This window comes from Sus scrofa, chromosome 10, assembly GCF_054392235.1.
Source record: "Sus scrofa isolate SSC_HxYL_T2T_F1_AM1 chromosome 10, Sscrofa_HxYL_maternal_Yorkshire_Landrace_v2.0, whole genome shotgun sequence".
Taxonomy (NCBI): domain Eukaryota; kingdom Metazoa; phylum Chordata; class Mammalia; order Artiodactyla; family Suidae; genus Sus; species Sus scrofa.
In genome coordinates, this window is record NC_139392.1 from 55,454,884 (window position 1) to 55,469,661 (window position 14,778).

At 40.6% G+C, this 14,778-nt stretch overlaps 1 long non-coding RNA gene across 11 annotated transcripts in view; it reads right to left on the reverse strand.

Annotated features, from left to right (window-relative positions):
* The window catches only part of LOC146399436 (uncharacterized), a 244,054-nt gene that overhangs the window by 138,566 nt on the left and 90,710 nt on the right, over positions 1-14,778 (reverse strand). For 2 of the 11 annotated variants that reach the window (XR_014817732.1, XR_014817730.1), the window contains exon 7: positions 12,481-14,778. The exons of 6 other annotated variants lie outside the window; for them this stretch is intronic. This is a non-coding gene — a long non-coding RNA (uncharacterized LOC146399436). Of the gene's footprint in view, positions 1-8,723; positions 8,860-12,480 lie in introns of those variants that run through there. 3 more of the 11 variants (XR_014817722.1, XR_014817720.1, XR_014817723.1) reach the window with 2 other exon arrangements.

Here is a 14,778-nt window from a genome sequence, read left to right on the forward strand (position 1 = left end):
GGCTGTGGCATGGGCCAGAAGCTGTAGCCCCAATTCAGTCCCTACCTAGCCTGGGAATCTTCATATGCTGCAGGTACAGCCCTAAAAAGCGAAAACAAAAAAAGACATATTTATTAAAATTGTTTGCCTACCATATGATGAATACGCTGTGAAATATCACCCCAGTTATGCTCAAATGAATCACAAGACCATTTTCTTTGGCATAAAAATTTAGATACCCACTGACGAACAGGCAAAATATTCATCCACTATTATAATGTGAACATTCACATGGAATCGCTTTATACCCCCCTCCCAGAACTAATCTGCTTGTAAGCAAGTAGAAGACCTTACTCATTTAATTCCTTCCAAAAGTCAATCTGAACACCCAGCAAATAATAATATTCAAAAATATTTATCAGGAGTTCCCGTCGTGGCGCAGTGGTTAATGAATCCGACTAGGAACCATGAGGTTGCAAGTCTGATCCCTGGCCTTGCTCAGTGGGTTAAGGATCTAGCGTTGCCGTGAGATGTGGTGTAAGTCGCAGACGTGGCTTGGATCCCAAGTTGCTGTGGCTCTGGCGTAGGCTGGCAGCTACAGCTCTGATTCGACCCTTAGCCTGGGAACCTCCATATGCCACAGGAGCAGCCCAAGAAATGATGCAAAAAAAAATTATCAAAGAAATAAACAGATAAATACAATAACTTTACTTCTCTCTAGGATCCTTTGCTATTCTAACTTAATAAGTTTATTTCATGTGGAACTCTTCAAGAGCTTTAATAAATACCTGCACATTGTAAATTCAATGAGTTACACATAATACACAGCATTTCCCAAACTTGTTTTACCAGGAAAATGTTCCCCACAAAATCCTTTGTAATACAGAGGTAATAAAGTCTAGACAACTAAATATGGGAAATATTGCACAGGCTATTAATTTACATCTCACTGTTTCCAAAAATTCAAGGTCAGCAGAGATCCATTGTACCCACTGAATATTCATGAGGTTCTTGCATCTCTCACACTCCCCTGCTGTTGGGTCAGGGCCACCTGATTGCATCTGGGACACAGAAATGTGAGAGCAGGTGATGCGCCATTCTCATTCCAAGGCACCTAAGAGTGAATGAATCTCTCATCTTTTCCTTCCTTTGCTGGGATGAGTCTGGAAGTCAGTTGTTGAGACAATAATCTCACAATTTGAAGGGCCTCACCTCACCAGATGAGGAACTCCCCCTGCCAACTCACATCAGAGCTTGTGGTGAGAAAAAAAAAAAAAATGTCGTTTTGTTGTACTGAGGCCACTGAGATTTCAGAGTTCTTTGTTACAACAGCATAACCTAGTCCATACTGACTAGATGTATTAATGATCATGGCATTCCTTCAAAAAATATATAGTGAATGCCTACTATGTATCAGGCATAATATTTGAGGCACCTTATAACAAGTGTATTACAAAATTTCCAAAAGAGAAACGAAAGAATAAAAATATATACACTGAGGGTTGAACAGCCTATCCTTTGAAGGAAATGCACAAAAGCTGGGTAATTTTTTTTGCAGTTGAAGTATAGTTAATTTACAATGCTGTGTTAGTTTCCAGTGTACAGCCAAGTGATTCAGTTATACACATACACATACCCATTCTTTTTCAGATTCTTTTCCCTTATAGATTATTATAAGATGTTGAGTAGAGTTCCCTGTGCTCTACAGTAGGTCCTTGTGGTTTACCTATTTTATGTACAGTAGTATGTTTATGTTAATCCCCACCTCCTAATTTATCCCTCCTCCAACCCCCATTTCCCCTTTGGTAACTATAAGTTTGTTTTCAAAGTCTGTGCATCTATTTATGTTTTGTAAATGGGTGATTTTTGTCTTGGCAAGCCTAGCAGTTACTTCAGAAGAGGTTGTCCAGGGTCCCATCATGGTGCAGCAGAAACGAATCTGACTAGGAACCCTAAGGTTTCGGGTTCGATCCCTGGCCTTGCTCAGGGGGTTAAGGATCTGGCATGGCCATGAGCTGTGGTGTAGATTGCTGACCTGACTCCCATCCCATGTTGCTGTGGCTGTGGTGTAGGCCAGCAGCTACAGCTCCGATTCGACCCCTAGCCTGGGAACCTCCATATGCCGTGGGTATGGGCCTAAAAAGAAAAAAAAAGAAGAAGAGGTTGTCCAAAAGTAAGCATAAATGCAAAGAACACGAGTTTCCCAAATTAACTAGTGCTCTGCTTTGTCTGAATTAATCCATAATCTTTCTAAAGATTAGATGTTCTCTAAGTAAGACTGGGAAGCAGTATGTCCAGAAATATTTCTGCTCTCCTGTCATATCTATATACAATTCTTGGCTTAGAAAAAAATCACAAATCAAAAGGGAACGCTACATGTGGCCTAATATATCAGAAATTGTCACCAGTCAGTGCTCTTGTGCCTTTGTGGTAATTAGCCAGTGTGTCCATGAATTTTTTGGATTAGGCTACTTTATAGATCGGGGCTCTTAAGAGATTTATAATCTCCAATGAAAGATATACTCATATGACATGAAATTCCGTTGCACTTATGTACTTTGATTCAACACCTATAACTGCCTTGTGATATGACAGTGAATTGAAGAGGAAGAAAAATGGGGGGGGGGGACATTGAGGCAGAATGTAGAGAAGGCCTTTTAGTTCACTGCTCCTTTCAATTGGCAAAAAGTCTGGATAATGGGAGCTACTCATTGCCCACTTCTCTGAATCCCAAGCATCTCTTCCTAACAATCAGCAGGACTTCAGATGGTGATGCAAAAGAGAGTCTGGAATTCCAACACAGACTTGTCAGACAAACCCCAAGTCGTGGGAAAATAAAATCTATCATTAACTTTCTGTCCAATGCTCTAATCAGCATCATGACTTGGTGTGATGAAATATCCACAGCCCCATAAGGCTGCGGGTTCCTCCCCTCCTCCTTCTGCTCTTCTTCCCACTGAAGCAAAAAGTATTTTTTAAAGGATTGATTTGAAAAGGTTGTTCCCAGGTCTCTGTGTACTGGCCAGAGTTTAACCTCGAGTTTATAGAACTCCTGAGACTCTTCGTGGAAGCCACAATGACAGTCCAATTTGAAATCTGGTGTGTTGGGCAAGAAAACCACAAACCCTGTCTAGGCACTTTATCAGCTGGGCCTTGCTTCTGAAGATAAGCCCCTCTGTGAAAGAGGTCAGTGTTAGAACAAGCTATTGCAGCTGAGCCTTCTGGCCAAAACTCTTAAGAACTAGGATGGGTCTGGCCCAAAGGGAGCTCCTTAATACCACTTTCATTTTTAGCTCACTAATAACTTAATATTTAGTTAATGCCCACTGAAGTAGTTAACCAGATTTTTGAGTACATGAGTACAGAGTTGTAAAGGGCCGCTCAGCCTTTGATAAACATTAGCTTGCCTTGTTTTTTTTTTTTTTCTTTATTGAAAAAAAAAAAAGTATTATCTTGAAATAACCTTTTTCTTTATTAGATAATTTTTCAAGTTACAAAAATAATAAAATATTTTTTTCAAATGTCCATAAGATATATGAAGAAAAGCTATCCAACACACCCATATGCATCTTCCATAACATTCTGTAGGCATATATACATATACTAGTGTTAGGTCCAAGTTCATTCTGCTTGCCCCACGACAAGCCAATAAATCTGGAGATGAGTTGTTGGGGCAAAGAAAAAGACTTTCTTAAGAAAGCTGGGAGTCTGAGAAGATGATGGACTAATGTTCTAGAGAATCTTCTTACCTGAGTCAGAATTCAGGCTTCTTTTATACTAAAAAAGGGAGGGGGTGTGGTTGGTTGCTGCAGACTCCTTAGTGTTGGAATCCTTTGTTCTTGCAACTGTCCACTCAGGTCAGGTCATGATGTTCCTGTAATCATCCTCCAACAAGACTAATGTCATTCTCTGTTCTGCAACTTCTTTTTTTCCTTTTCTTTTTTTGGCCTCACCAGCTGCATGCAAAGTTCCAGGGTCAGAGACTGAACCCGTGCTACAGTAGCAACCCTGGCTACAGCAGTGACAACGCCAGATCCTTAATCTGCTGAACCACCAGGGTATTCCGGCAACTTTTTATCTCCATGTGAATGGAAAAAATTATACCCTTAAAGGTTACAGCCTTAAGAATGGGCTATCCTGTATATTTCAGGCTAAAAGCAACTTTCTTAACTTGTAGAAAAAGCGATAGAATACAAGGTCTAAAGTTTAGTAAAAAAAAAAATAGAGTACAAAGGTTAAAGTAGAAGAAACAGATCTAATATAGAACTAGATTTGTTTTTCCCTATTACGCAAGTACACGTAAATACAAAAGCACACACACACAAGGGGAGTTCCCTGATGGCTCAGTGGGTCAAGAAGTCCGTGTTGTCACTGCTGCAGCTTGAATTCAGTTCCTTGCCTGGGAACTTCCACATGCTGTGGGTGAGGCCAAAAAAAAAAAAAAAAGGAAAAAGAAAACACATATATACACGTTTGATGGGTTCATTGAGAATTGGATGGCTTTGTTTTACAATCTAAAATAATGCTATTCTCATTACTTCAATATTTTCTTTTTCAGTCTACAGCAATTGTGTCTACAATTCAGTTGCTCAAATTCTAACCTTTATTTCTACTTCTTTGTACATACATTCATGCACACGTTAATTTTACAACTATCATATTTGATGGAGATCTGCTTAGTGCAGTCTTTAATTTTCTTTTTCTCTTGCCCTCATTTTTCCTATCCCACAGTTTTTCAGGATCCCATGTTAGTAGACTCAAACTGTTATCTTTATTTTTCTTTGCTTATGTCATCATAAACACCTGGAATTTTGTCGATCCATGTTGATTTTACAAATTGGATTGTTTTATACAGAGTTCTCTGCATCCTTTATTTTCCCACTCTATAATACTTCCTCAACCATGATATCTCTAATTCATTGTCTTTAATATCTAAAAATATAGCTTGGTGAAGTGATACCAATTATTTTACCAGATTTTCCTCTACAACTCTTTGTTTCCAGCTTGCATTTGTTTGTTTGTTTTTGCTTTTTCCTTTACTAACACTTTTTCTGCACATGTACTTGTAAATATAAGTTTCCATGTTGATACTTTTTTTTTTGTCTTTTCTAGGGCCGCACCTGCGGCATATGGAGGTTCCCAGGCTGGGGGTTGAATCGGAGCTGTAGCCACCAGCCTATACCAGAGCCACAGCAACGCAGGATCCGAGCCGCGTCTGCGACCTACACCACAGCTCATGGCAACGCCAGATCCTCAGCCCACTGAGCAAAGCCAGGATTCTTTAACCACTGAGCCACAACAGGAACTCCAATACTTTAATTTTTAAGGAATACCAGTCACAGCAGTAGACTGCTAGGTTGGAAACCATGTGTATTTTTTCATTTTAATAGATTAATTTAATTGCTAAATTCATTGGTGGTTGCCTGGTTATTTCCATAAACATAGCGTTAATTCACTTCACTACTAGCCTGCATAAGTATTATAGTCTTTTAAATTTTTGCCAGTGGTATTTCAGCATTACTTTATTTGTGCATGTATGTGTGATTTTTTTAAAAAGGTTTTTATTGAAGTATAGTTGATTTACAATATTACATTGGTTTCACGTGTACAACAGTGATTCAATTTTTATGGATTAATTATACTTTATTTAAACTTACTAGAAAATATTGGCTATATTCCCTGGGCTATACAATATAGCCTTGTAGGTTATTTTCCCTGTTAGCTTAATCTGTATTCTCTTAATTAAGAGTGGGTTTGAGTACCTTTTCATAATTTTTTAACTATGTTGAATCACTCATCTATAAGTTGCCAATATTTTTTACTGGATTGGTTGTCTTTTCCTAGCTTGCCTCTTTTTTTTTTTTTTTTTTTTTTTTTGTCTTTGCTATTTCTTGGGCCACTCCCGCAGCATATGGAGGTTCCCAGGCTAGGGGTCGAATCGGAGCTGTAGCCACTGGCCTACACCAGAGCCACAGCAACGCGGGATCTGAGCTGCATCTGCAACCTACACCACAGCTCACGGCAACACCGGATCGTTAACCCACTGAGCAAGGGCAGGGACCGAACCCGCAACCTCATGGTTCCTAGTCGGATTCGTTAACCACTGCGCCACGACGGGAACTCCCTAGCTTGCCTCTTAAGTGATACACCTACAAGGTGAACAGAAGACAGATGGAATTCACAGCTGAGGTCCAGAATAACTGGGAAGTGACTATAGGTAATAACACTGTATTGTACTTCTGAAAGTTGCTAAGCAAGTAGATCTTAAAAGCACTCATCACAGGAGTTCCCTTGTGGCATAGAAGGCTAAGGATCCAGCATTGTCACTGCAGAAGACACGTCACAGGCCCAGCCAAAAAAAATTAAAAAGTTCTCACCACAAAAAAGAAAAAGCAACTGTGTGGTGAGGGATGTTAACTAAACTTCTTGGGATGTATATATTTTGATATATTCATATATCAAATCATTATGTTGTATACTTGAAACTATATGTTAATTATATCTTCGTTTTTTAATAAAAGAATAACTTAAAGACACATGCAAAGAAAGGAGTTAGGAGATGGGAACTGCAATTAATTTTGCCAAAAAGCTAGTGAGAACTGGAAGGGAGCTCTACTTTGCACACAGATCTGAGGACGGACATGAAGACACGCTCTCCTTGGCCCTGAATCGAGCAGACTCTCCAAAGAGTCCAAGTGCTAAATTGGCCTAAATTGTAGAGGAACAGTCTGGTGGAGGGAAAGGGAGCAGAAGGCAGAGAGGGAAGAAGAAGGAAAGTAGCAAGTGGAGAATGCCTGCTGTGGGCCAGTTCCTGGAGGAGGCACTCTATTCACATACTCCCACTTATTCTGTGCAATGAACCTGTGAGATAAGTTAGGCTGTGATCTCTGTAGAGTCTCAGATACCAGGTAACTTGGTCCTGCATCATTCAGCTGATGAGGGATGTACGACCCAGGTCTGTCTCACTCCTACATCTATGCTTTTTCCCAGCCACAGTGAAAATACCAGTGGGGATGTGAGCAATGCACTGAGGGCTGCACAGAAAAGTCAGGTAGGTGCACGCTTCCATGATCACCATCCTGGGGAGCCTTGTTTGCGGCTTTGGGTTCTACTCCCCTAAAACCTTCATTCCCACAATCAACGCCACCCTCATACAGCCAGCCAGCCTGAATTTGGCAATTCGGCTTCACGGAGTGTTTTTGATCTTCGATACTTATTAAGACTCTGTTGTGAGTGTTACACTGAGATAAGGCAGACAGAGAAAGACAAAGACTATGATTTCACTTAGATGTAGAATTTCAAGGAGGAGAACACATAAAAACAGGGAATAGTGGTTACGGGGCGGGGGGGGAGCTGGGAGTTGGGGAATTGAGGAGATGCTATGTAAGGATACAAACTAGCATTTAGTAGTAGATAAATAAGTCCTAGAAATCTAATATGTAGCAGGGTCACTACAGACAGCAATGTTTTCTGACAAACTTCAAAGTTGCTAAGAGACTAGATCTTAACTGTTCTCAGCACAAAAGAAAATGATGTGATGGATGTTTTACAGTGGTCATCATATCGCAATACATAAATGTATCGTATCATCACATGGTACACCTTAAACTTACATAATATTATATTTTAATTATATCTCAGTTTTTAAAAAGATTCTCTTGTGGGCCAGTCTTCTTTAGAGTGGTCATTTTAAAATCGAGATCAATTAAAAACAAATATTCATAGAGTTCCCATTGTGGCTCAGCGGTAACGAACCAGACCACTATCCATGAGGATGCAGGTTCGATCCCTGGCCTTGCTCAGTGGGTTAAGGATCCGGCATTGCTGTGAGCTGTGGTGTAGGCTGCAGATTTGGCTCAGATCTGGTGTTGCTCTGGCTGTGGTTTAGCCTGGCAGCTGCAGCTCCAATTCAACCCCTAGCCTGGGAACTTCCATGTGCTGAGGGTGCAGCCCTAAAAAGACAAAAAAAAAAAAAAATTCATATGTCACAGACTGAATATCTCAGTTTCCGAACAGCTGATTATTACAAACCAAATTTTTCATTCACCAATTGCCATTATACAATATGTTCTTGCAATGAAAGACGGTTACATGAAAGGACCAATGCTAGGCATCTATCCAAAGGAATGTCCTTGGAGTAACAGCTTCAGATACCAATTTAGATATAACCCATCTATTAAGTCCATCTATTAAGAGGACTTCAAAGGAAGACTGGGAGGGGTTTGGGGGAGTGGTGATTATTATTTTCTCCATTTGCAACTTAACAGTTACCCCGCTAATCAGTCCAATTAGTCTTGACTTCTTTTTAACTAATACAGACTTTTCCCATCACAGAAATCCACAAATACCTCTTTCTAGAATAAAATCCAATCATTCAAGATTAATTCTCCATTTAGACCTTGAGAAAAGAATCTTAATATATGAAGCATCCTTGGATTTTACCATGAAGGAATTGATGGTGCAAAATAGAAAATATTACTCATAACATGAAGTTATATCAACACTGTACTAGAGAAGACACAAAACAGCCTGTCCAGCTGCCTTAAAGCTTCTAAGGGACAGACACCCAGTTGAAACATTTGCTTTGACTTCTCATTTGATTGTCAAGCCTAATTACATAAGGGTGATTTGTGTTCCACACTAATTAGCTAAGAGGTTTGGACATTAATCCACCCTCAGAAAGCAGCCTTCTGTAATAAAATGGTTTTTGAAAAAGACCAGTTCTGGCTCTACTGGTATGGGACCTGTTGGGCGAGGAGAGATGCATACAAGCTCCTGAATGCCAGCTGAAGCCATTCAGACTTCCCACCATTACACAGGGAGTCCTTCCTCCTGTTCCCCTGCTTGCCCTGTGGGCACCTTACTCAAGAGCAGAGCCAGCTGAAGAAAGAGAGAAAATACCATATGAAGAAATTCAGTAAAAAGGAAAATGAACATATTCACTTAGAGACTAGTATCCAGAACATATAAACAACACTGACAACTCAATAATGAAAAGACAAATAACAATTAAAATAGGGGCAATTCAGGGAGTTCCCGTTGTGGCACAGTGGAAACGAATCTGACTAATATCCAATGAAGATGTGGGTTTGATCCCTGGTCTCTCTCAGTGGGTCAAGGATCCAGCGTTGCCACAAGCTGTGGCTTAGGTCACAGATGTGGCTCGGTTCTGGGTGTTGCTATGGCTGTGGCATAGGCCGGCAGCTGCAGCTCCAACATGACCCCTAGCCTGGGAACTTCTATATATAGCAAGAGGGGCTCTAAAAAGCAAAAAAATGGGGAGGGGGGATTCACATTTTTCCAGGAAAGATATACAAATGACCAATAAGCACATGAAAAGGCAATGAACATTATTAGTCTTTAGGGAAATGCAAATCTAAACCATAATTAGATATCACATTCCACCTACAAGGATGGTTAGAATCAAAAAATTGGATAACAACAAATGTTGGAGGAGATGTGGAGGAATTGGAACCCTCATGCACTGACGGTGAGACTATAACATGGTGTTGTAGAAAACAATCTGGCAGTTCCCTTAAAATTTAAACATAGAGTTACCATATAACCCTGCAATTTCACTCCCAGGTATCTACCCCAAAGAAAAAGACATACAATCACACAAAAACATGTACACGAATTTTATAGCAACATTATTCCTAACGGCCAAAAGTGGAAGCAACTCAAATATCCATCACCTGATAAATAAAATGAGGTATATCCATACAATGGAATATTAATCAGTCCAGAAAGGAATAAAGTACTCATACACACTTCAGCATAGATGAGCCTTGAAAATGTGTCACGTGAAGGAGTTGATCACAAAAGGGCATACAGTGTATTATTTCATTCATGTAAAATGTTCAGAATGGGAACATCTACAGAGACAAACCAGAGAGTAGATTAGTGGTTTCTCAGGACTGAGTGAGGGTAGATGGAGGGAAAGGAGGGCTGGGGGTGATGAAAGATAAAACCTATGGAATTTCTTTTTGAGGTGATGAAAATGCTCTAAAAGTGTGCTAATGGTTACACATACTTGTGGACATGTGGAAAACCCACAGAATCCTTTACTTCAAATAGAGTGAACTGTATGATATATGAACTCTATCTCAACAAAGCTGTTTTTTAAAGGAAATACAAAAGAAGCTGTGAGTGTGATAAGAAACACTGACTGGCTGCCACAGGTAGAAGTGAATGGCAGGAGGACGCAGAAAGAATAAGAAGGGCTGTGCCGAACCCATGGTCCCACCCACTGGCAAGTTAGCAAAGCAAATGAGCAGCCTAAGATCCACGCAGCTGGCAAGACAGCATCAGAGCCCCTTCACTCGCTTAGTCATTCAACAAATGTTTAGAGAACACTTTCCATGTGCCAAGTTACGTTCTGAGAAAATGGAATAGAGCTGTGAACAATTATTCTTTTAAAAAGAGAGATGGTGAAGGATGATTACTGAAGCCTTGTGCTCCCCAAAACTGGAAACAATCTGACTGTCCCTAAGGAAATGGTTAAATAACCATGATAGAATTTTGTGCATCTGTGCATTTATTTTAAATTATTTTGAGGGAGTTCCCATTGTGGTTCAGTGGAAACAAACCCAACTAGTATCCATGAGGATGTGGGTTCAACTCTTGGTCCCACTCAGTGGGTTAAGGAACCAACATTACTGAAAGCTGCAGCATAGGTCACAGAGGCGGCTCAGATCTGGTGTTGCTGTGGCTGTGGTATAGGCTGGCAGCTGCAGCTCCAGTTCTACCCCTAGCCTGGGAATTTCCATATGCCACAGGTGCAGCCTTAAAAAGAAAAAAAAAATACACACACACACCCCTATATTTTGAAATCTCTATCAATGGACCTGCTATTATTTTGAACTGTGTGAAATTACCAATCTTACGGATCAAAATAGTCAAATATTGGGAACATCATATATTGTTACATTAAAAAAAAATGCATTGCATGTAGCCTGCGATGTAGCCATCGATTGTAACGATTGTAACCATGGTACCACTCTGTGTAGGGAATCTATGCTGTGCAGAGGCAGGGGATTTATGGCAACGCTATGCACCTGCCAATCAATTTTGTTGTGAACCTAAAACTGCATTTTAGAAATGAAGTCTGTTAATTTTTTTAAAATGCACACTACTGTGTTTAACAATATATGTATCTACGTTTGTATATGTTTTCACTAAGATAGGGAAAATGTGAAAGATAAATATAAAAATAAATATTTGGCTGTTACTATTGTGTGTGTGTATAGGTGTGTGTGCGTGTGCATGCGTGTGCATGTGTGTTGAGGAAGTACTGTTTTTTACATATCTTCACATTAGTTCAGTTGTGACAACAGTTATGTATTACTTTCATAATTAATGAACACAATTGAAAATTACAAAGAAGAAAGAACACTACGGGGGTGCTTTGGGAACCAAATCCATGATCCAGGTTCACAGTCCTTTATCTTCCAGTTTAGTTTTATGGTCAGACTGTCTAGACGTGAACACCCACCATAGGCTAAGGAAGCGTCATAGAAATGGGAATTAGCTGTGGCTCTGGAACTGTCTCGATAGCTACTCAAAACACAGGAAAAATAGTTTTGTAACACTTGTGATAAGACTACCGTACAAAGATTGATCACTTGACGTCATTAAAACATGGGCCCTTTGTGTGGACTTTTGAGGGCAAAGAACTCCAGAGGTATTTTACATGCAACATGAACTATGAGATAGGAAATCAGCAGAGAAAAGACTCCAGTACACTCGTATGTACCTTGATGGATCCCACTTACTAACTCTTACACCAAATGTCAAACATTCACTTGAGCCTGGAACAGACTTGGAACAAAGAGGCTATCTTTTTTTTTTTTTTTAATGAAATGCACTTTATATCATGTTCCTCCCGGGGACCTAAGAACTTTGGCAGCATCACAACTTGAGAGGCAAGGCAGGATCATGGTGACAGGCACAATCTCTGACCACAGGATGCCTGGGTTCAAACCTTAGCTCTGCCGTTCACTGACATGGACAATTCCCTCCACCTTCACGTGCATCCAGTTCGTTCATGGACAATGAAAAGCTCCTCTAGGGACTATTATGAGGATTAAACGTGCCAATAAGGTAAAGCATTTAAAATTGTGCCTGGCATTAAGCCTTGGGATTAATGTTTTGGGGCATTAAAAACTTCTCACAAAAGGGAACCCTCCCTCCTATACTGTTGGCAGGAATGTAAATTAGTGCAGCCGCAATGGAGAGCAGTATGGAGGTTCCTTAAAAAACTAAAAATAGAGTGGTCATCTGATTTAGCAATCCCACTCCTGGGCATAGAGCTAGACAAAATTCTAATTCAAAAAGATGCACCCTGGTGTTCACAGCAGCACTGTTTACGATAACCAGGACATGAAAGCAACCTAAATGTCCATTGACAGATGAATGGATAAAGAAGATGTGAGATATACATGAATATTACTCAGCCATAAAAAAGAATGAACTAATGCCATTTGCAGCAACATGGATGTACGTACTTAATACTTATCATATTACGTGAAGTCAGAGAAAGATGAATATCATATAATATCACATTAATATATGTAATCAAATGCTGGAAATGAACTTATTTACAAAACTGAAACAGACTCACAGACATAGAAAATAAGCTTATGGTTATCAAAAAGGAAGGGGGGAGGCATAAACTAGGAGTTTGGGATTAGCAGATACAAACTATTACATATAAAACAGATGAAAAACAAGGACCCACTGTAATAACACAGGGAACAACATTCAATAACTTGTAATAAACTATAATGTAAATGAATCTGAAAAAGAATATATATATTAAACTGACTCACTTTGCTATACACCAGAAACTAACACAACTGTAAAATCAGCTATGCTTCAACAAAACAAAATAAAACAACTTCACACACCTTTGGCACATTTTTCAAAAAGGATATTATGTATTATTTTCTCTCAGTCACTCTCTCTTTCTCTCACGCGCACACACACACATATTGATTGACTTCTGCCTGCTGGGCACTGTGCTAGGCACTCAGAAGAATGAATGAATGAATGAATATATAAAGCTCACAATTTCTGTGTTTGATGGTCCACTGCACATTTCAAAGCATGCATATAAAAACCTATATTATGAATCACTATATTGGAGTTCCTGTTATGGCTCAGCAATTAACGAATCTGACTAGCATCCATGGGGACTCCGGTTCGATTCCTGGCCTGGCTCAGTGGGTTGGGGATCTGGCATTGCTGTGAGCTGTAGTGTAGGTTGCAGGCATGGCTCAGATCCTGCATTGCTGTGGCTGTGGGGTAGGCCAGTGGCTACAACTCCGATTCGACCCCTGGCCTGGGAACCTCCATGTGCCGCAGCTGCAGCCCTAAAAAAAAAAAAAAAATCATTATTTTTTTCAAAGCAGAAGACAAGCAGAAATTGCAATGGTTATATAATTAGTGGTGAAAGAATACACAAGTTTGAAATGCGACAGCATAAACTAGATCCTCAGCAGGGAACACCACTAATATAAGTATGACTACAGGGCTTGACATCCCAACTTGCCATTCATGGTGTGACTATAAATTACTAAGGCTAAATCCACCATCTGGAGCAGAAATTTGACCTGGTTACTTTATGAGTTTGGTGAGTGACATCAATGCTTGGCCAAGTTTAGAGCACTGTGTCTGCAGGTAACCATGCAAATTCACACTGGCCCACATGCGCAGGCCTGAGAGAAAGAGAGAACCAAAAAACGGGGTCTAACCAAAAAAAATGCTGAACCACCTGCCCCTCTTTTTACATCTTTTCCCCCTGGGTTTCATGAGACATGAGGAGAACACTACAATGCATCTGGTTGGAGATTTCTAAGCCTTTGGATGTGTAAAGAAAGGAAGCGATGACTGTGGAAATGCCAGGGACCAGTGAAAACGTGGGTCCCCAGCAGCATTTTTATGACTTGATGATTTCCCCATTAGCTTTCTTTTTTTCCTTTGTCTTTTTAGGGCCGCACCTACAGCATTTGGAAGTTCCAGGCTAGGGGTCAAATCGGAGCTGTGACTGCCGGCCTACACCATAGCCACAGCAACATAGGATCCAAGCTGTGTCTGAGCCCTGCACTACGGCTCACAGCAATGCCCAGATGCTTAACCCACTGAGCGGGACCAAGGATTGAGGCTGCGTCCTCATGGATGCTCATTGGGTTCATTACTGCTGTGCCATAATGGGAACTCCCACATTAGCTTTCGAAGCTATGGTTTCCTGAGTCTCGACAACAATGCAGCAGGCCCCATTTGATTCTCACTGGGGTCCTTGTACCCTTTCATCAACAGAAATTGCTAGCAGACGAAGAATTCTGGCAAGGCTTTATTGGGACTCATGCTGCAGCAGGGGGGTGAGCTGGTCCCTTAAACAGGGTATGGGTGGGGGAGATCAGTGGGTTGGATGAAAGGCGTGGATCAGGTGGTCTGTCCACCCCTTTGGTGGTGCTGGGTTCAGAGGTCATGCACAGTCCCCTCCTTTTGCGCCCAGTATCTCCTAAGTAGCAATTGGGTTTTGGCCTTTTCTGTATCTTGTTCAGAACTGCCCCAACTGTGCAACTGTGCAATTATTTTTAGTCCCTCATAGTTTCTTTGTATTCTGTTGCTCCTTGGCCTAGGTACAAGCAAGGGCTTTCATAAAGGGTCCCAGGTCCCAGGCTGTCTCCCATGCAGGGGAATGCTGAGTGTATCCTGAAAGCACTGTCTGTCATTCCATCCACTCATTTGTTTATTCATTCTGCAGTTACAGCTCTTTCTATGGTGTGCTAAAAA